Source organism: Aquarana catesbeiana, linkage group LG13 (genome assembly GCF_042186555.1).
Source record: "Aquarana catesbeiana isolate 2022-GZ linkage group LG13, ASM4218655v1, whole genome shotgun sequence".
NCBI lineage: Eukaryota > Metazoa > Chordata > Amphibia > Anura > Ranidae > Aquarana > Aquarana catesbeiana.
In genome coordinates this window covers 182,386,368-182,408,377 of record NC_133336.1, presented here as the reverse complement: position 1 = coordinate 182,408,377, position 22,010 = coordinate 182,386,368, and the positions used below count along the sequence as shown (strand labels likewise).

Here is a 22,010-nt window from a genome sequence, read left to right as displayed (position 1 = left end):
AAAGGGTGACTGAAACCAGGGGCTTATCCTTCTGGATAACTGGGTACGAAACAACCCCACTTAAGGTCTGTCCATGACAGGACCTCAAGGTTCAGGTGTTCCCTAGACAGGTAGGACAAGACTTCAAAAAGTGACCTGCCTGGCCACAATAAAGGCACAATCTCTCCCTCCTCCTAAAGGCTCTCTCATCGGCAGAGAGACGCGTGAAGCCCAAGAAAAGGATGATTTGGGCTCCTCTGTGCAAAACCACTGCACAGAGCAGGTAAGTATAATATGTTTATTTTTTTTAAAAACAATTAGAGTTTAATATCACTTTAAGCAATCAGATTTTAATTTCATAGGATCAAATTTCAGATTAAAAGAGAAATTATCTGTTATGCCCTGTACACACGGTCGGACATTGATCGGAATTTCTGACAATAAAATCCATGGATTTTTTCCGACGGATGTTGGCTCAAACTTGTCTTGCATACACACGGTCACACAAAGTTGTCGGAAAATCCAATCGTTCTGAACGCGGTGACGTAAAACACGTACGTAAAGTCTATAAACGGGGCAGTAGCCAATAGCTTTCGTCTCTTAATTTATTCTGAGTATGCGTGGCACTTTGTGCGTCGGATTTGTGTACACACGATCGGAATTTCCGACAACGGATTTTGTTGTCGGAAAATTTTATAGCAAGCTCTCAAACTTTGTGTGTTGGAAATTCCTATGGAAAATGTGTGATGGAGCCTACACACGGTTGGAATTTCAGACCACAAGGTCCTATCACACATTTTCCATTGGAAAATCCTATCGTGTGTAGTTTACTATGGGTTTTTGCATTTTGCACAACATCATTGCTCATGGCACTGTAGTGATTAATTATCTCATAGAATGTGTATAACCTTGAATACAAAAAAATATATAAAATTACATTGCCAGTTCCAATTTATTTACATTTTAGCTGAAAAAAAACAGTTGATGATGTTATTACTTAAACAAGAACTTTTTATGTCATTATAGACAATTGTCAGGAGACCCTGACAATCAATTACAAGTTAGACAGCAGAACACAAAGACAATAATAAAATAATAAGGACCATAATGTCATACATGAGATAATTATACATTTCTAATTCCCATACATGTCCACTAAGGTCATTCTTGACATTTGGTTTCCTGTCTCATGATTGGTCAGATCTTCTCTGGTACCTGTATAAAAGGTGATCCAGAAGCTAAGTGTCACACCAAGCTTCAGAAAGAAGATATTTCTTTTTTTTACAAAACAGATGTGCTTTATTGTCACAAAAGGGAAAGATACAAAATACTAATTGACATAGTACATAACATTACATGACAGATTAACATGAACGCTCAAAGATCAAGGTGGTACAGACAGTCTAAGGGATAATGCATCGGAGTATATTAATATTGTAAGAATTATAGATACAAAACAGGACCTCTAGTACCTAGAGTCTCCCCCACAACTCAAAAAAAAAAAAAAAATTATTCACACATCGACTATAGAACATTAGGAGGAAAGCCATGGAGCCCAAACTTTATCGAATTTCCATGGACAGTCTCAGTTAATATATGTGATTCTATACACGGGTATAGCTGCCTCAATCTGTGCGGCATTACATTTGGGACACATGGGATCTTTGTCGGGGAATATACGATGAAGTCTCTGAGGAGTATAGTAAATCCTATGGATAAATTTAACCTGAATTAGTTTGTCTTTAGATGCTACCACTAGCTTAGGGCCATTATCCAAACAGTCTTCCCAGTCCTCTTTATCCAATGAAGGAATATCTGCATGCCATCTGTCCCATAATTTCGCTATCTTAGGAGAACCCCAACCCAGGAGTACATTATATAGAGTGGAAAGGGGTTTAGAAATATCACCAGGCGTCAAAGAGAGAAGATATTTCACATTACGTTGTAGAATTCAGAACAAGATGAATGAAAAAGTCTTCCTCCTGCTTCTGGTCTATATTACGGGGCTGGTGACCAGTCTACTGCCCTGTACACACGGTCGGATTTTCTGACGGAAAATGTGTAATAGGACCTTGTTGTCGGAAATTCCGACCTTTTGTGGGCTCCATCACACATTTTCCATCGGTATTTCCGACACACAAAGTTTGAGAGCAGGCTATAAAATTTTCCGACAACAAAATCCGTTGTCGGAAATTCCGATCGTGTGTACACAAATCCGACGCACAAAGTGCCACGCATGCTCAGAATAAATTAAGAGACAAAAGCTATTGGCTACTGCCCGGTTTATAGACCCGACGAACATGTTTTATGTCACCACGTTCAGAACGATCCGATTTTCCGACAACTTTGTGTGACCGTGTGTATGCAAGACAAGTTTGAGCCAACATCCGTCGGAAAAATCCATGGAAAATCCCGGTTACATAACGGGTGACCATGCCCCCCTCTGACGTCACGGGGAAAGCCATAGGGGAAGTCCCCATGAAGTCCCCGTGCGTCGGAGGGGGAGGGGTCACTGGGTGGACATTATTTAAGAAGTGTCAGAAGAAGAGAAGCGTCACACAGCGGGAGCCTCCCATGGATGCGGAGCGGCCCAAGAACAAAGCGGGGAAGCAGACGCCGCGGAGGAAGATGCCGGACTAGAACACCGGAGCAAGAAGCAGAGGATCGGAGGAAGAAGCAGAGGAAGAAGAAGATGGAGGAAGAAACCGAAGGAAAAAGGAAGGAAGAAGGAAGAAGACCCGAAGAAGATTGAAAGAAGACTTTAAATAAAGGAATTATCAAAAACTGTCTCTTGTCATTTTTAACATTTTTGACAATTCCCATGGCGTTTTTATCAATGAACTTTTATGTGTATTGTTGGACCGACAATTCATTAATAGCCGCGAGTAGTTTTAAATGACTTTTTTTCCTTTGACATGTCATTGTGCTGTCAGACTGTTCTAAACACGGGAAACATGCGCCCCTTTACAGGCATACTATAGACACCCCCCAGGTATGAAATTTAAAGGAATATTACACTTTTATTGTTTCACTTTAAGCATTATTAAAATCACTGCTCTTGAAAAAATTGCCGTTTTTAAAACTTCTTTTTGCATTGATACATGTCCCCTGGGGCAGGACCCAGGTCCCCAAACACTTTTTATGACAATACCATGCATATAAGCCTTTAAAATTAGCACTTTTGATTTCTCCCATAGACTTTTAAAGGGTGTTCTGAGGCTTTCGAATTTGCCATGAACACCCCAAATTGTTCGCTGTTCGGCGAACTGGCGAACAGCCGATGTTCGAGTCAAACATGAGATCGACTCGAACTCGAAGCTCATCCCTATTGACAATATTAGCTAGTAGAAGTGTAAATCTAGCCAAAATAGTTATCCCCTTAGTTTTTGATAAAGTGGTGGGAATATTGTTAGATCTTAACACTTCCTTATTACAGCCTGGGTCTCCTGTAAGGAGATTTGACTTTTGTAAAGGCCATTGCCATTAGGACAGAAAGTGAGGGGAAATCCAACATGTTATATTTGGGAACAGAACAGGGAATACGGTAAAATCTTCCAATGATGACTGTTGTGGTAACATCTGTCTAAGAAAGGATTTCACCTCAGTTTTGAGAGCTTTCCAATGGGGCTGAGGAGGACTCTGCTGGATGGGGATGAGTTGGGGTCAAGACCTGTTATCTCTTATTATTGTGTTCCATTTGAAAAAGGATATTAATACAAAACATTTACTTTTCAGTACCATCTACTTGCAGTGAATAAAGATGGCAAGCTTTTTAACATTCTTATTTAAGGAATCATTTTTGCTTTCTTTCTGTTCTCTCTCAACTGTTTTGTTTGTTCTGCTTTTTCCTCCCATTCATTAGTCCCTTTTTATAATATTCCTAATCCTAAATCCTAATTCCTAAATCAAAAATTGTTTGCACTGCTCCATTGGCCCTAATCAGCCTGGCCAGATAATCTATAAAATTATTTTCCTTCTCCATCTAGATCCAGCCTCTAGGAAAGACCATCCCACATTTTTATAGCACTTATGGTAAAAATACCTACTTTAAAGAGACCCTTTCACCAATTTAAATTTATATAAAACCCTTAGAAAAATAAATTACCGTATTTTAAATGCTTGCTTGCAGTTTTTTCCTTCCCATAAATGATTTATTATTCACCTGCAATGTGGCTTTGAACTTGCAATGAAATTTTGATTACTCTGAGAATCACTTCCCTAGCACAGCCCCCTCCCTCATTGTTTCTCTTAGCCCTCCCCTCTTCTGGGAGTGTCCAATTACTGTCTGTGCTGGCCCAGCATCTCTGTCCCTCCCCTCACCTCCCCACATAAACTTTGATTTAGCTGCTGGGGGAGGAATGAAGAGGAATACTATAAAGTGTCATTTGAGCGAAAGCTCTAAGTCTGCTGGGGCTGATGACATCACGTCCAAGCAGCAATTTCCAGCTTTCGGCTGTTTACACAAGGAAGATTTTTTACATTTAATGACATTCCTAAAATATGCTAAATGCACATATAATCGTCTGCATGTTTTTTAGACCCTGGCAATAGGGTATTTTTTAAAGTCATCTCCCTTTGCTTAGGTGACAGTGTTTATGATAATCATGGTGATACAGGCAAAGACTTTCCCAACCAGAAGTTTCACAGATCAGGGATAGCTTTGTAGAGCTACCCTATTTTTTCAATAATTGATATTTCATTTAATAAAATAGGTTCAATATTTACAAAAAAATAAAGTCACTTTCATTTTTTGGTTGCGATTTTTTCACTAGATGTGCCTAATGTTTATTGTTTATATACAGCCCCAAAGAGTGAAGACTCCGAAGTGCCGCAAGGGATCTTCAGCAAGATTTTGAAAGCTAATAAAGGTAATTATTCAAATCCAAAATAAACTGCGCTAAAATAAAAATGTGAATAATTGATGAAGAAAGTCTATATGCATAGAAAGCAAGAAAGTCCAAATGGTGACGTGAAATCCGAAGGATCCGTTAATCGTGGATAATTTCACCAAGAAATTGTGGCAGTTCAGAGAAACACCTTCTCCTGCATTTTGAGTTGGCAGGCTTGTTTTATATCTGCGAGTTTTACTTTCTATCGATGTAAGTGCAGCATATTTTTTACCTAAATAAACCTTAATACTTTACACTATGGAGGCTTTATCTTTTCTTGGAACCCCTATGGGATCGAGTCCATTAGGCAGTGGAGGCTTAATAGCGCGATCTCTCTGGATGACCAAAGGCCCTGGCTGGCTATATAGCCACAATGTCATGGACCTCCTATAACAGGAGGTCTTAGGAGCTGGTAAATGGCCATTTTATGAGGGGGACGTGTTTCTCTGAACTGTCAAAATTTCTTGGTGAAATTATCCACGATTAGGGATCCTTCAGATATCACGTCACCATTTGGACTTTCTTGCTTTTTATGCATATAGACTTTCTTCATAAATTATTCACATCTTTATTTTAGCACAGTTTATTTTTGATTATTATTTATGGTTTGTGTGGGTCACATAAAAATTGCAGCTTGCACAGTCACATTCATTTTTGATATCAGTCACACATTGGATCATTTATGATAGCACTGAATTATTTTTTTATTTCAATTATTCTAATCCACAGGATTCTTTACTGCATTATGAAGGCGCTAAATCCAGGCAAGGGAATAGACAATAACCAATTATACTCAATAAAGTTATGAGTTTCAGAATCCTTTAAATCATGCACTGATGGACTAGCCAATAGCGTGTGAGGAGAAATATGGCACTCTTGTCTTAGATTACAAGATCTTCCTCATTGCTGAATGAGTCTTTAAAATCACTATTCCATTTCTAAAAAGACTGGTGGGTTATTTCTATTCACTTTTACCGTTGCAGTGAAACGTGTGAGATAAAGAGGTTGATTTAATAAAGGCAAATACATTGTTCACTTTGAAAACTTTGGAAATTGCACTTTGCATGGAAATTTAGTAGAAAATCAGCATCAATATCTCTAGTAAAACTGTGTATTCTTCTGTTGTAATTTCTAGTTCTAAATCTAAAATTAAAGCTGAACTCCAGGTAGATAAAAAAAAAAATCATAAGTTATTGCAGCTCCGTATTTCTTACTACATCTTAATTGTACTCTTTTAAATGCAAGCGATGTAAGTACCTTCATTGTAGAGCTCAGATTAGAGGTGGGAGAAGTAGCACAAGAGTATGTTAGCTGTACTGTAGTGTATGCTCCATTGTAATAGGAGGAGAGAGCAGAGTGACAGACACATGAGATTACCAGACTTGTAAGCGTTACTTCACGGCAGCAGAGCAAAATCAGGTCTCCCCCCCTGCCAAACAGGGCTGTGCTGTGTCAAAGAACTGAGTAAAGCTGGGCCTTTGGACTGCATGAAAATATCTAACAGGTTCCTTCGGATGCACAGATTCCCACTGTGCCTATTCTATTCTGTTGTATACCCCAACACTGTACTGTACTGCATCTGATTAGATACAGCCACTGTCAGTTCTAAGATTATCTGTTTGGATCCGTCCATTTTTCAATCAAAGAATGTCAGGTGAGAGTGGACTGACACAGCCACCCACATAGCAGACTTCAGCCAGTTCACAGTGTATGGGCAGCTAAAATCCAATACATTTTAGTGCATTATCTACAACTATTTTCTGTATTTTCAGATAACAAAACACCCATGTATTGAGGCGATATGCTGGTACAGAATGACCGCAGCGCAATAAACTGTCCTTCTTGCCTTTGGCCTAAAAGTTCTAATAGTACTGTTCCTGTTCCCTACATCATAGCATCCAGCTACAGTGAGTTCCCTATTTTTTCTCTTGCATTGAAGTATTCGTTGCTATTTGTTATTTGTAGAAACCCAACCTTCTATCTCTGTTTTCAGGTCCCAGTGACCTGAACAGTATTTTGCTGGCCATGGCCAAGTTTGAGACATTGACTTGAGTGAGGTTTGTGCCTCTTACAACAGAAGATGATTACATCAACATCGTTCCTGATGATGGGTAAGGTTGTCTATTGTCTATCATAGCAAGTGAATCGGGTAGAGATCAGTTTTCAGAGAACACAAAGAGTTTTTGTACCAACATCCCTAAAAGTAGTAGAGCAAAGATGTATAAAATGTGGGACTTTAAAGGTACTACATATGCATGAAAACACTATTAAGTAAAAATTATATAAATATTTATTGAAAAAGCACAGTCAAAGGTAAACATCCATTACCAAACATTGACAAATGAAGGAGAAGACTGTAGTCACATAAATCTAAACGTAACCACGTCCAAAGATTTCAACATGTTTCGCCGGGAAGGCTTCATCAGGAAAATGGACGAGGATATTTGATTACTTAATGACAATACATATGATATGATCAACCTTGGATGTATAAAAAGAAACAAGAAATAATTACAAGAGAAAAGTATTTGAAATGACACAAAGTATTTACATTTATACATGTCAGTAGCTCTATAGCTTGCACAACCATGACTCCATCAAAAAAAAAAAAAAAAAAACCCAAAACCCATCCCAACTCCACCCTTCACCCATCACCTCCAAATCCTCAACTACCACAGACACCACCCCTACGTCAACTCCATACCTCAATGATGAGTTCCGGGAAGACCGCAGTTCCAGGGGTGTTCAGGGAGGAGGGGGGGAAGCCCCTCAGATCTTGCTGCCTAGACAGTCCAAGAAAGTTGCCAGATCACCCGTAGGGAGGGATGTATGTTTTTGTAGTTAATAAGCCGTCCAAAATAGAAAAATGATAACGATATCTGCGATATATATCATAGATTATAAAAAAGAAAAGAAAAATGTATTTAGGATAGAAGGGGCATAAGTCCACAACACCGCCTTGTCAATGGACCGTACTCACCGTTATCCGATAAAAACAAGCAAGTGTCTATATTGGGAGCTCATGCGGACCAAGGGCACAACAACGAGTATGAAGATGCATCAATAAGAAAGTCCAAGAAAGGCACAGCTATTTCATAGTTTCTGAAACGATATGCATCAATATCCTATGTAAAAAATGTATATATGTAGTGTGTCTCTAGATCTTTAAGAGTATTTGCTCACCTTAAAGATATCACACTGCTGTGTAAGGAGCTGTGTCACATTCCAATCTCCGCAGCTGAGAGAGAGCATAAGGGCAGGAAATATCAAAAGATAGTCTGCTCCTATACCCCAAAGAGAGCGAAGAAATAACTAATGATGATCTAAAAAAGAAAAGACCAAAAATAACACCCAAGACAGTGCTTGATTCCAAGTTAAATGCACAACGAAACACCGATCCAGCTATCTGTCATTGTAAATTTACCTAGTGCCGAGGTGTTCAACTGCTGCCAAGCTGCCAGAGCAGACATCAAATGTTTGGGATTTAAATATCCCTCCCCATGGCGCCAAAGTGCAGCGCGTGACGTCACGCCGCACCAGCGCCAAGCAGACGCAAAGGGGAGGTCCAAGACCCATGGACTGAAAGACCGGGAACCGGATACCAAAACCCGGACAAATATATTACTTCCGGTAACCAAAAATCAGCACCACGACCCACAGTAGGGACAGTGCTGGACCAAAGAGATGGAAATAAATGGAGAAATGGTAAATGATGATGACTGATGGTCACAGTATAACCGGAGTGCCATGGGACAAAAAGATACCTCAAGGTGGGCGCACAGTGGGCAGCACCACCCCAAAGGGGCAGTTAGCTAATAGTGTTTTCATGCATATGTAGTATCTTTAAAGTCCCACATTCTATACATCTTTGCTCTATTGTCTATCATAGTTCTTCACATAAAGAAAACAGTAGGGAGCATCTGAAACATAAACACCTTAGACTTTACAGTACCTATTTGTGCATGATGGCTTCTCTTTTTAATTTCCTCCAAAAAAAACTATGTAAGTCCTCTGTACGTTCGCAAATACATGTGAAAGTCACAAGCCAACAACAAGGTGCTTCTTGGTTTTTATGTACCTAGCAGAAATAGCACAGGGACATAAAATATTTATCCCAGCGCTGCTAACATTGAGTATATAGTAGAAAAATGGAAGTGACTGAGAGGGAGTGGGGCTTAGTGTCAACAGAGTCAATTGGTTCCACTTAAAATTTTACAACTATTGTCTTAGGCTCCCAAATGGTATTAAAGCATAACTCTTTTGAACGGTATATTTACTATTTCTAGCTGTTACTCGTATATTGGAAGAATTGGTGGAAGCCAGACAGTTTCATTGGGTGGAGGCTGCATCTACAGGGGGATTATACAACATGAACTAGAACATGCCCTGGGCTTCTACCATGAGCATGTAAGAAGTGATCGTGACAATTATGTTGACATCAATTTCCAGTATATCTCTCAAGGTACTGCAGACATTTACACAAAGCGAATTTAGCCATGTTTTCAAAAAAGAGACATTACCACTGCTTTTGTCTTGTTACAGGATACTGGGGTAATTTTGCTAAAGCGAACATTAATAACCTGGGCAGTCCATATGATAACGAATCAGTGATGCATTATGATGCGTAAGTCATGAATTTTATGTTAGCTGGTGAATTACCCATGAATTATAAAATATTTTTAAGGTAATATATCAATGTTATCTCCATTCAACATTTTCCAGCTATGCATTTACCAACACTTCAAACAAACCTACAATTGTCCCCAAGCCTGACCCCAATGTGCCTATTGGGCAGACAATTGGACTGAGTGTCTTGGATGTCACTAAAATTAACCGACTTTATCAATGCAGTAAGTTCCTGTACATTCCAGTTTTATGGGTTTGAAACATTAGAAATTATACTTTTTTATGATTGCATTTTAAGTGAATTTTTACAGTTTTGTAAAAAAAATGTTTTGAAAAAACAAAACAAAATGTGCACGTTTGTCTCTGGGCCCTACTATGGGTGTACACAATAAATAATGTACACATATGTGGCATCCCCTTGCATCTCAAATTCATTCTGGGTTATTTATTTTTGGTGGGTCATATAGTAATAAGAAAGATACAGCTAGATTTAAAAAAAAAATTATATTGTTTACAATTTGGCCAGTTTTCTTTGAAAAAAAAAGAGTAAAATATCAGGAAATGTAATTTTTACCATGAAATGAAGGGTCAATTTGGCCTGAACAAACAAAGTATAATTCACCCGGATGCACAAAGTAGTTGTAAAGATACGTTCCGTTTCACTAACACATGTGAAAGTTGTAACACTGCATTGAGGCATTAAGGATCTTTTATCTTCAACATAAAAGGGTTAAACTCAAGGTTCATTTGATTTTAAGATTAAAATTCCAGCAGTTTTAATCTAATAGAAGGTTAATACCTCCTATCCTGTTGCCCACCAATTCATTATTAATATTATTATAAGTCTATTCCACCAGTGATTCATACAATTTATATGTCTATTTTTCACTTCTCAGGTGTCTGTGCAACTTTGCTTAATAATAAGACAGGGATTTTCACTTCTGACAACTATCCCTCTGCTTATCCTAATAATGTTGACTGTGTTTGGTTGATTAGGGTTCCATCGGGACAGGTAAAGAGACAGAAATGTAGACATGCAAAATGTGACCCTGAGTGTCTAGCAGCCTAGCTGTGTAAATGAACTGCCATAGTGAAGATTGTTTTGTACACCATCTACATTTTACATTAATAATAAAAAGATACTTGACTAGTATAGAGCCAAGCAATAGGTTCAAATACTCCCTACCTGAATGTCACACTTTTGTACATTGAAGTGGAGCCATTGCGGTGGTTTGAGTTTATGGCTGGGACAGAGGTATAGATTAGGTCTTTTAAGATGTAAATGCCTCTGAACCTCATTCTCTGCTTCAACCACCAATTGCTCCATATGTTGGAATAATACTTTCCTTCATTATGGCCCACTTTATAGTCTTCAGACTATCATTACCACTTCATTGCTGGGAGCCTATTTTGGCAACTCTGATGTGCCAGATTTCTTTTACCCCATATCTGATGGTGACGTCATTGTAGGAATGGGGGTTTAGCAGGAACAAAATGGGTCTTGGATTAATTTGGGGCTCTGGTTCTTACAAGTATGTTACAAATAGTAACAGTATTGCAATATCCACAGTCACAGGTTTCTTTGACTTAATTCAATATAGCGTTAAACGAAAGACGTTTGTTGAAAGTTTCTTCCCCCAAATGTGTCTTGTTTAAGCTTTTTTGTTTCCCTGAAGAAACCACAAGCAACAAATAATCAGAGGGAGCAGAAGACTTCTGTCAACTGGAAAATCTATGGAAAAGACACACGTTTCAAGAGACATCTTAGCTAGAAAAGTCTATAGCTGCAAGATCTTTTAACAGAAATTAGAATCCTACATATTCCTGTGGGTTTTTTTTTCTGAAGGACTGTTCAAGCATTAATATAATAATCTATTGCATCATATTGCAATTACATATTAATCCAGTTTGCAGTTACAAATATGTGAAGTTTGGAGTTTACTGTAGATAATAAATTTGCCTTGTGTCACTTTTTAGGCTTCATTAAAGTTCAATAGCTTTAATATCCAATCCACTCCTAACTGTGACTCAGACTACATGAGGATCTATGACGGTCCCTCTAAAAACTCCCCTGTGTTGTTGGATAAAATGTGCGGAAGTCAAACCATCCCTCCACTCATCGCTTCCACAAGCCAGATGCTGGTCCAGTTCGTCAGTGACGGGGCTGTTGCCCTGGGTCGGCTTCCAAGCTTCATATAGCTCAGGTATGCTGATTTATTTTAATATTAAAGAAAGTGTTCAGAGAAAGACACTAAAGAATCATAGATACAGAGGAGATCCCTCCCAAGGAGGGACTATTGGCACAACAGTTTCATGTCCTCTAACTTCTGTTTGCAACCTTTGAGGTAATCCATGAATTTTCTTAGTATATACAATTAGAATTACTGGTCAGTCAGGCCTTCCCACTATAAAGGTGATAGATTGTTCAATGTGTATGTTTGTCAACTTTAAGAGTGATAATACTTACCTCTATGGCTTATTTTGGATCAGGTACTGTACAGATTGATCTTTCTTACGGTATATCCCTGATGTCTGCCCTACTGCAAAACTAGGAGGTTATTAAATTCTTATGGACTTCTTGGCGGTTGACAATGTCATTCAAAATTCTCCGGGGTGGAGTGCAGTGACCAGACTCCCTTTTCCCCAGCACTACATTGGTTAAATGCTTCAGGTTCAAAAACTTACCCTGGCAGCCAGTGGTCATCTATGCTCTCCAATATCCCAATATGTGGGCGAGCCCTCAACACGTTCACATAAAATGCATGACTGCTGATCCTGTGTTGTATTTGATGATATCTGAGAGTCTACAGCCAGGGGAATGGCAAAAAGAAGCAGCTTCAGGGACCAGTAGTACAGCATGGAGGAAGCCTGTGGGGTGATAAAAAAGGTAAGCTTTTTAATGTATTTATCATCTTCTAGACTAAAGAAGCATTTAACTCAAGCAGCGTAGTGGGGGAACAAGATGAATAGATTTTACAGCATCTGCACTAACCCCATTAAAGACACAATAATAGGTTTGTATGGTAGCCCACCCATCTCCACTACAGTTATTTATTTTCATAGGACACTCCTGTTTTCTCACTAGTCCTCTGTGAAACACTTCTGGGTAAGGCAGAACATGTGACTCTCTCCCATTCCTGCCCTGAAGCAGCATTTGGTGCCTGTGTAGGCCATCTCTACATCTGAGCTCTGCATTGAGGGTTGGAGAGTGGGGTCCTAGCCTAAGATCGATCTGGAACTCTGAAAGGGAGGATGAACTATGCATATACAGTATATACATAAAATGATGTCATATGCTATTAGAAATCTCTTTATTATATTGATTATATCTATATTCTTACAGTTCAGTGTGGAGGATCCTTCTTTAACTCTCGAGGCAGCTTTACATCTCCGGGATACCCAGGGAACTACAGTCCAAACATGAATTTCACCATCACAGCTCCTGTTGGATATAAGGTAAAACAAGATGACTTCAAAATTCTCCCTAATTATTGGACTTCCACATTCTCTAAAATTGTCACACAAACAAAATTTAATATTGGTGAATGTACAACCCCCTTTGAATTTACCAGCATTCACCAGGGCCTAGCTCAATGAATGGAAACCGAATGTATTGTTTACAAAACATGGCTGTTGGCAAATCTATCGTAGATTGCTCTAAGACTATCTTACCACCAAAACGTTCTAGATAATTTCCCAGTGATGACAGGAAGTGTTAATGGTAATTTGTGAAGCTGACTGAAAACTGGTGGTGTGACATTTGTAAGTTGTTTATAAAGCTTTACTTGACTTTGCAGCACTGGACTAATTCCTGGCACCTGCCATCTTGATTGGGAGTAACAGGAGCACAGGGGAGAGAAAGGGAGGGGGCTGATCAGTTTCTTGAGTCTATTGTAGACAGGTGAATGACAAATAAATCAGCCAGTAATGTAGGAGGAGTACAGCGGATCTCCCAGCTCTGGATGTTTAATTCCTTGTCTGGCAGTTATAGATTGGTGACCATTACACCGCAGGAATAGAAAGGACTTCCTTTTTCCAACAAGATTCCTAAGCACTGCCTTTTATGTGCAGTATCATTACTAAAGCGACATAAAAGGAATAAAAAAAAAAAAAACACATTAGCAATCATTAGATGTGGTGACTGCATCCGTTTTCTTTGGCTTTTCTCCATTTTCACCTGGTGATCTGGCCAGTAACACAACTCCTGTATTAGTGAGAGTCTACTCCGGATGAATGAGAACAAGAGGCACAGCAATCAGCAGCACTGTTAGTTTGGGGGACGGGAGTGTTAAATGTATTAGCAGATTTAAATATACTAACAAGTTGAATCCAAATGCCAGCTAACATTTTATAATCAGTTACAGCAGTTTTTTCACTTTTGGGATAAAGGTTCTACATGAATAGTTAAAGTTGATCATTTTAAGCACTCCTGCCAGTGTTGAATGATTTGTCTCATCCATGTAAACTGATACATTCTGCTGGATAGCTTGTGCTTTTGAAAAACAACAGACTTGCTGGCTGGATCACTAGATGAACATAGAAGAAAGAAAGCCTAAAAAAGAAAACAAAAGCAGCATCACATGTAAGAATTGGTAAACTGCAATATTATAAATGTTTGCTCAAATATTATTTCAGGTAGACTGTAACATCAATGAATTCTATCAATAAGTTGTAAGAAACAAAATACTCACTCACTTGTATGCTATAAAAAATGATTTGTTTGTATGTTGCATGAACACACCACTGTCATGTTAGTCATAATTGTATTTCTTTTTCAGATTGCCCTGACCATAAGTGACTTCCATGTAGAGTCTGCCACTTTCTGTATGTACGACTATCTAATACTCTTCGTGGATGGTACACAAAAGGGTCCATTCTGTGGGGATCGCACCATCCCTGTGTATTACTCCAAAGGCAATTCTATGGTTCTCGTATTCCACAGTGACAAGTCTAACCAGGCAAAGGGATTTCAAGTCTATTATACCTTCTGTGAGTAGCTCAGTTCTATCTGCTTATATCTAATATCAGCAATGGACGTTATAAGATAATAGAGGTCACATTTCTTTTTTATAAAACAAAAGCAGCCAGCTTAATGAAGACACATATTGCACAAAGAAATGTAACACTGCTGTGGTGTAAATACAGATTTAATAGCAGGATCTCAGGTTAGACACAAAACTGAATCATCTTCAATCACAACTAAGAAATACAGAACTGGTGCTAGACTTTCCTATTAGACAACTTAGATGAGAAAGTATGAACGAATAAGGTCTATGTATTATTTAAATATGGTTTTAATATTTGCTGACATTGACCTCTCTTTGATTACAGTTCAATAGAAGAGGAACAGATGGTACAAAGAGAAAATCTACCGGTTCTGGAAAGAAGCCGACATCACTACAGGACACAATGTGAATTTGATGGAGCACATATAAAAAAGTTGACACATTTGTACATACATATATAATGAATAAATGTACATTGGATCATGCTTGTGTTTGCAATTACATTTAAAAATACAAAATAAAATTTCATAATTGTTTTGCCATTTGATTGGTATTTTGATTGGCTTGATTAGGAACAGGGGAACACATTTTGGCGTCCTCTGGCTTCTATGTGGTTTATATTTATTCTATAGTGATAATTCTTATTTCTTTAGCCTTCCCTTTCTCTACTTATTATTTTGAGGGGGTGGTTGGCCATTTCTTTTGTGCTATATATCAGGTCATCAACCCTGTCCTCAGGGCCCACTAACAGGCCAGGTTTTATGTACTACTTTGGAGAGATGTAGACTAGAATACTGCAATCACTGACCAGCAATGATATCACCTGTGATGTATTTCAGTTATCATGCAAACCTGGCCTGTTAGTGGGCCCTGAGGACAGAGTTTATGACCACTGCTATATATGACAGTCTGATCTGATGTTTTCCTTTCCTTTTTAAAAATAAAATATATTAAAGCATTAATCCATCTCTGTTATTATTTTTGAGTGACATAGTTCTTGATTCCTCAACATGACTTAAAGTGAGCATTGAAGTAAAAGGAAGTTCTTTTATTAGTTTCAGTCCCTTCTCCTGTGAAATGCACTGACCAGGGGCATACCTAAAGGGGTTGCAGGGGTAGTTATTGTGACCTGGCCCCATGGGGGTCCCAGGGGGTTCATGCGGCCTCCCTGTATGCCTGGATAGGAGAGAAGTGCGGGCATGTAGAGGAGCCAATCCTCCATGTTGCTGCTGAATTCCTGCTTCTCCTCCTCTCCTTCCCACATACATTCAGCCGCTGTAGAAGGGAAATGGAGGCCATTGGTTTCTCCACATACTGCTCCCGCCACCTTCCTATTGCTGTCCAGCTACCCCTTGGCTCCTGTGTGCTCTCTCTTGGCCCCCCTGCCCGCCCGCAGCAGTGCCAGGTTTCTCCTTTCCACCTCCCACTGGCTGCTGCAGGGGATCTGTCAGAATAGAGTCTTGTCTTAATGAATAGTCAGTGATTGGTACCATCCACTCACTCTGTTATTTTTTTATTATTTCATAGCTGAGCCATAGTAAACTGTGCTTACTATTCCTCAGTTTATGAATGAACGGGAAGCTCTGTACAGAGCTATTCCTGTTCATTATGTGCAGCTGAGGCTTCAGAGAAAGGTGTTGATGAATGTGTCCTCAGTCCCTTTCTCTGTCACAAAAGTGAGATATTTCACCAAAGCCCCCCAATGGGGGGGGCTAAAAAATATGTAAAAAAATAAAATTGTGAAAATAAATTTAGTAAATAAAGTAAAAAGGTAAAAAAAAAAATACTGACACCAGCTGCGGAACTACCAGGGTCGCCAAGGTCAAACTTGCAACTGGGCTCTGGCGTTCCTCCACCGTGGGGAGACCCCAAGACAGCAGGAAGGTTGCTTGCTGCGAGACCATAATAAAGGGTCCCACGATGGGAGTAAAGGGCCCAGGGATCAGTAAGAAGGGCCCCAGTTGGGGGCCAGGGAGGCCCTTCATGGTTTCTTGCACCAGTGCCCTGAAAGTTCTAGTTATGCTTCTGGAACTGCCTAATAGTAGTTCAAAAATGCACCTGTAAAGAAAAAAAGGCAGATTATGTACCTATTTTACCTAGAGGGTAATGTCATATTCCTCCTAGCAAGATCCTGGGGAATGCAGAGCAGCCAAAATCTTGCAAGAAGATGTTCCTGCACTGGAATGGAGTGCCTTCTTGCAAGATCTAGGGTACTTATCACTCCCCAGTAATCTCGCAAGAAGGATAGAGATATAACACCATGCAAAGTGGAACACAGGGATGAGGAAAGCATGTAATCTAACATTTTTATTTACACATGTGTGGCAGGGATAATTGGTTGGTACCCAAGGTGGAGAAGAGGCACAACAAGATGAACTAGAATGGCACAGTTATTATTTGGTTTAGTGGAAGTAAAAATAACAGGTGGAGAACAGCAGCAAGGTATTTGCATAACAGTCTCAAACAAGCTGGTAACAGATTCTCACTGACAAAGGCGTCACAGGTACAAAAACTCTCAGCCATGTTATTGTCACAGCTGAATAGTCCCAGTGCGTATAGTGTCACCTTGATGAGGTTTACATTACCAGAAAAGCATCTGGTTGAAGAGGGGTGGCTATTTGGCAGGTTGCTGTATAAGCTGCACTGAGCAGATCAATAGCCGATCATGATCACCAGCTCTAAAGTCCAGAGATAGCGAAGCCAGCGAAGGTGTCCCTATTCTGTCCCTCCTGCTCAGGAAGCTTTCTCTAGGACTAGATGCTCTGTTCTGCCAACATGGATCCTAACCCTTGCCTATCCATTTCACACATACATGCCAACTGTAGTGGGGAAGTGCAATTTATTAGCACTGCCCTCACCAAAAATGGCCACAAAGGTCAACTAGTGTTGCAGCGCCCAATTAGCGCACTGCTCCCTTGGTGACACTTAAGGAGGCTCAGAGGACAAAAGTTTCTCTCATCCTCCATTCCCTCTGTACAGCAATCAGCAACACAGCACCACCTACAGAGGAGAGAGTAAACCGCACCTGCCTACAAACATACATTCAGGAAGAAAACATAAAAAACAAAAAAATACTGCGCTACCCATAAAAACTAACCCCCCAAAAAGCAGCAGTTAAACAGTGAGATGTGCACCAAGATAACAAATAAAAAAGAAATAACCACGCTAAATTATTAGTGAAACCCGTGAAATAATCTTGAAAGCTTCCGTTAGGAAGTACATATATGAATGAAAAAACATAAAAGAATATTAAAAATTAAAATATAGAAAAATACATGGCTCTACACATGTATCTATGGATCAAACATGAGTGTCCATATATGATATCTGTGAATCAAAATAAGTGTCCATATATGGTAAATGAAAAATAGAATGTAAAGTAATAATCTGAAATCAGTCCAAAAGAGACCCTTTGGGTGAATCCAACCAGAGTCAATGGTGAAAAATATGAGTGACACCCCATACAATATCCTCAAACACACAATAATTGCGCTTACCACAAGGCAAGCGAACACCAGCCTGTATCTCGTCTTGGTATAGAGAATCCAGATGGTACACTTAGGATGCATACATCATGGCTGAAAGGATGTAATAAGGACACCAGACTTCCATCTCATAGACATGTAAATAAAAAGAAACTGGCCATAGTGTAATACTGTCAAACTAGTTAGAGCAGAAGAAGGTAGAAAACTTACACAAGTGCATAGGGATACAGCAAAAGAAAAAACCTAAAGTGAACGTTATCAAACTCCGTAGTGAAAATGAGACACCACACTCCGTGCAAATAATGCGCTTACCACAAGGCAAGCCAACAACAGCTTGTGTTCAGTATCAGTGTACCACACCACACTCCGTGATCCACCACCAGGCAAATAATGCGCTTACCGCAAGGCAAGCCAACAACAGCTTGTGTTCAATAACAGTATGAGAGATCCAACTGGCGTTCTGGACTGCTTACAGCATGGGCCGAAGGATATAGCAAGGACTCCAGATTGACATCTCACAAGCATGTAGATAAAAAGAAACTGGCCATGGTGTAATACTGATAAAAAATGATTTAATGGAATAAGGTAGAAAACTCACATGAGTAAATAAAAGTACAGCAAACAGCCGTCCGGCATAGTGAGCACCTGTCCACACAGGACATGGCGATGACGTCAGAGCGTCAACCTCCCGACGTACGTTTCACAACAAATGGCGTAGTCTGGGGAACGGGCGATGCTCTGAATCATCGCTCTAAATAGTACACAGCCAAATCACGCCTCGTTCTGAGATCTCAGCAGCGGAAGGAAGACATACGAGCCGCCTCTCTAATCACAGCTCATATTAACACAAACAAGACCAAATCTTGTACTCATATTATAAAGCATCTATTGTAAAAATAAATGATTTATTGTGGGGAAATAAAATAATTGTAAAAATAATTATAAAAATAATTGTAAAAAATGCCCAATCAAAAAATCTAACATTAATGAAGGGTCAGACAGACTGGGAGTTCTATAGAAACACTAAACGAATCAACTATCAACACTCTGCCCTCTTGTGGCCACAGAAGAAAAGGCAGAACTATATAAAAAAATAAAAAAAAGAGAGAGAATAAATAATCTCAAATGACGACGCCATTTGTGGTGAAACGTACGTCGGGAGGTTGACGCTCTGACGTCATCGCCATTTTCAGTGTGGACGGGTGCTCGCTATGCCGGCCGGCTGTTTGCTGTACTTTTATTTACTCATGTGAGTTTTCTACCTTATTCCATTAAATCGTTTTTTATCAGTATTACACCATGGCCAGTTTCTTTTTATCTACATGCTTGTGAGATGTCAATCTGGAGTCCTTGCTATATCCTTCGGCTCATGCTGTAAGCAGTCCAGAACGCCAGTTGGATCTCTCGTACTGTTATTGAACACAAGCTGTTGTTGGCTTGCCTTGCGGTAAGCGCATTATTTGCCTGGTGGTGGATCACGGAGTGTGGTGTGGTACACTGATACTGAACACAAGCTGTTGTTAGATTGCCTTGTGGTAAGCGCATTAATTGCACGGAGTGTGGCGTCTCATTTTCACTACGTAGTTTGATAACGTTCACTTTAGGTTTTTTCTTTTGCTATATCCCTATGTACTTGTGTAAGTTTTCTACCTTCTTCTGCTCTAACTAGTTTGACAGTATTACACTATGGCCAGTTTCTTTTTATTTACATGTCTATGAGATGGAAGTCTGGTGTCCTTATTAAATCCTTTCAGCCATGATGTATGCATCCTAAGTGTACCATCTGGATTCTCTATACCAAGACGAGATACAGGCTGGTGTTCGCTTGCCTTGTGGTAAGCGCAATTATTGTGTGTTTGAGGATATTGTATGGGGTGTCACTCATATTTTTCACCATTGACTCTGGTTGGGTTCACCCAAGGGTCTCTTTTGGACTGATTTCAGATTATTACTTTACATTCTATTTTTCATTTACCATATATGGACACTTATTTTGATTCACAGATATCATATATGGACACTCATGTTTGATCCATAGATACATGTGTAGAGCCATGTATTTTTCTATATTTTAATTTTTAATATTCTTTTATGTTTTTTCATTCATATATGTACTTCCTAACGGAAGCTTTCAAAATTATTTCACGGGTTTCACTAATAATTTAGCGCGGTTATTTCTTTTTTATTTACTTTTTTATACATTCAGGAAGAACTATTAGTCAGTGTTTTTTTACAGGAAGAGGGGGTCATCCCCGGACTTGATAAGCTGACATTGCATTTTACTAGTTCACTGGTCCTTCAGGTTCTGAATAACCTATTAGGTGAGACAGGGGGATTGCATCTGTTATCGCACACCTGGAGGAGTCTTTTTTTGACACTGGTATAGGATCATGCAGTGGAGGGTACTGGAAAGGTGAATACATGATGTATACTATGTCTGCTATATCTCTTACTTTATAAATGTGGGTAAAATATAGGGTCACTGTAATGTTATACAGGATCAGCATAGGCTTTTGTGTCCCCTATTTCTGGGAAATGACCTGAGGATAAAGATTTTATACAAATGACAAAAATATTGATATAAAAGTAATTGAAATACCATAGACCAAAATCCACTATAGTTCTCCTTTAAGCAGACGTGATATTCAGATGACCTCTGAAGGAATTAAAATCTAGTAATGGAATATTGTCTGCTGTTTTTTTAAATTTGTGATTAGATTCAAATTATTTTCAACAACAATAGTTCTTCTGTAAAGTTTCCGGTTGTCCAGTTTACTTCCATTATGCTGAGTGGCAGAATGGTCTGTAGTATGTAAGGAGAAAGTTACCACAATGGTTGGTTGCACCAGCTCCAAAGTCTGAAGGCAGTCAAAACCATCCCACACTTTCCATATGCATTCTCCAGCAACTCATACCCACCCAAGATACAGTCGGCCAGACTTCCTTGTCCATCTGCAATCCAGTGTCAGTGAAGGTTCCGCAACTATGCACAGCCAGGCCACTTGTAAAACCAGGTGTGTTGACCTTCATTTCATCATTTTAGATTGGAGTTGGTTGAGAGCTTACCACAAGGGTATGAGTCTTCGAAACACAGCAGTTTGTCACACAGGCAAGCACACAGGATTTCTTCTAGAAGAGTGCTCTTTCCATACTCTTCCCACTTCTTCTGTTGGTCATGTAGCTTTATGACTACATTTTTGGCCACAAGGGTAACATGTTTTCCTTTTTGAAGTCAATAGAAGAAAAATACGATTACCAGAGACAGGGACCGACAATAGCTTCTTCTTAAAAACATGCCAAAAATCTATCCAAGGTAAATCAGCTCACTTGTGATGTCTTTTGAGTTCTCAGAGATAGTACAAACCACAGCGCATATGTTAAAAAAAAGCAAAAATTCATTAGTCCTGCTTTTCATTGCCAGTAGTTACCACAATGACCTGAGTTAATGTTTTCTTTACTATTTTGTTGGACTTACTGACTCTGGTTATAGTTTTGTTTTGTATATCACAGCTGAGATAAGATCATATCCTACCAAGGACTTTTAGCTTAACATTAAATGATTATACAATTTGATGTTTTATGCATGACTTTGTACAGTAAATTTAAGCTTTATGGAACTGCTTTTACAATAAGATGGTTTATATCTATAATAATTCTGTACTGTAAACCTTTTTATCTCAATAAAAACACTTAGAAAAAAAAGACCCCTGGATAAAGTTGTGGACAGGCACAAGTCAGGAGATGGATACAAAAAAATGGCTTTATCAATTCTTAGAAGCACAGTGAAGTCTATTATTAAGAAGTGGAAGGTATTTGGTACAACTGGACCCTCCCTGGATCAGGACATCACTCCAAATTGGGTGAAAAAGCCAGGAGGAGACTGGTCAGAGAGGCTACAAAGATGCCTACAGCAACTCTGAAGCAGTTGCAGGAATTTATAAAAAAGTGTGGTCATTGTGTGCATGTGACAACAATATTACAAATTCTCCTCAAATGTGGCTTGTATAGGAGTATTGCAGGAAAAA

The 22,010-nt window shown here is 39.2% G+C and overlaps 1 pseudogene; it reads left to right on the top strand.

Moving 5' to 3' along the window:
• Positions 1-14,491, top strand: part of LOC141117100 (embryonic protein UVS.2-like) — a 128,615-nt pseudogene extending 114,124 nt beyond the window's left edge.
• The last annotated feature ends 7,519 nt before the right edge of the window (positions 14,492-22,010 follow it).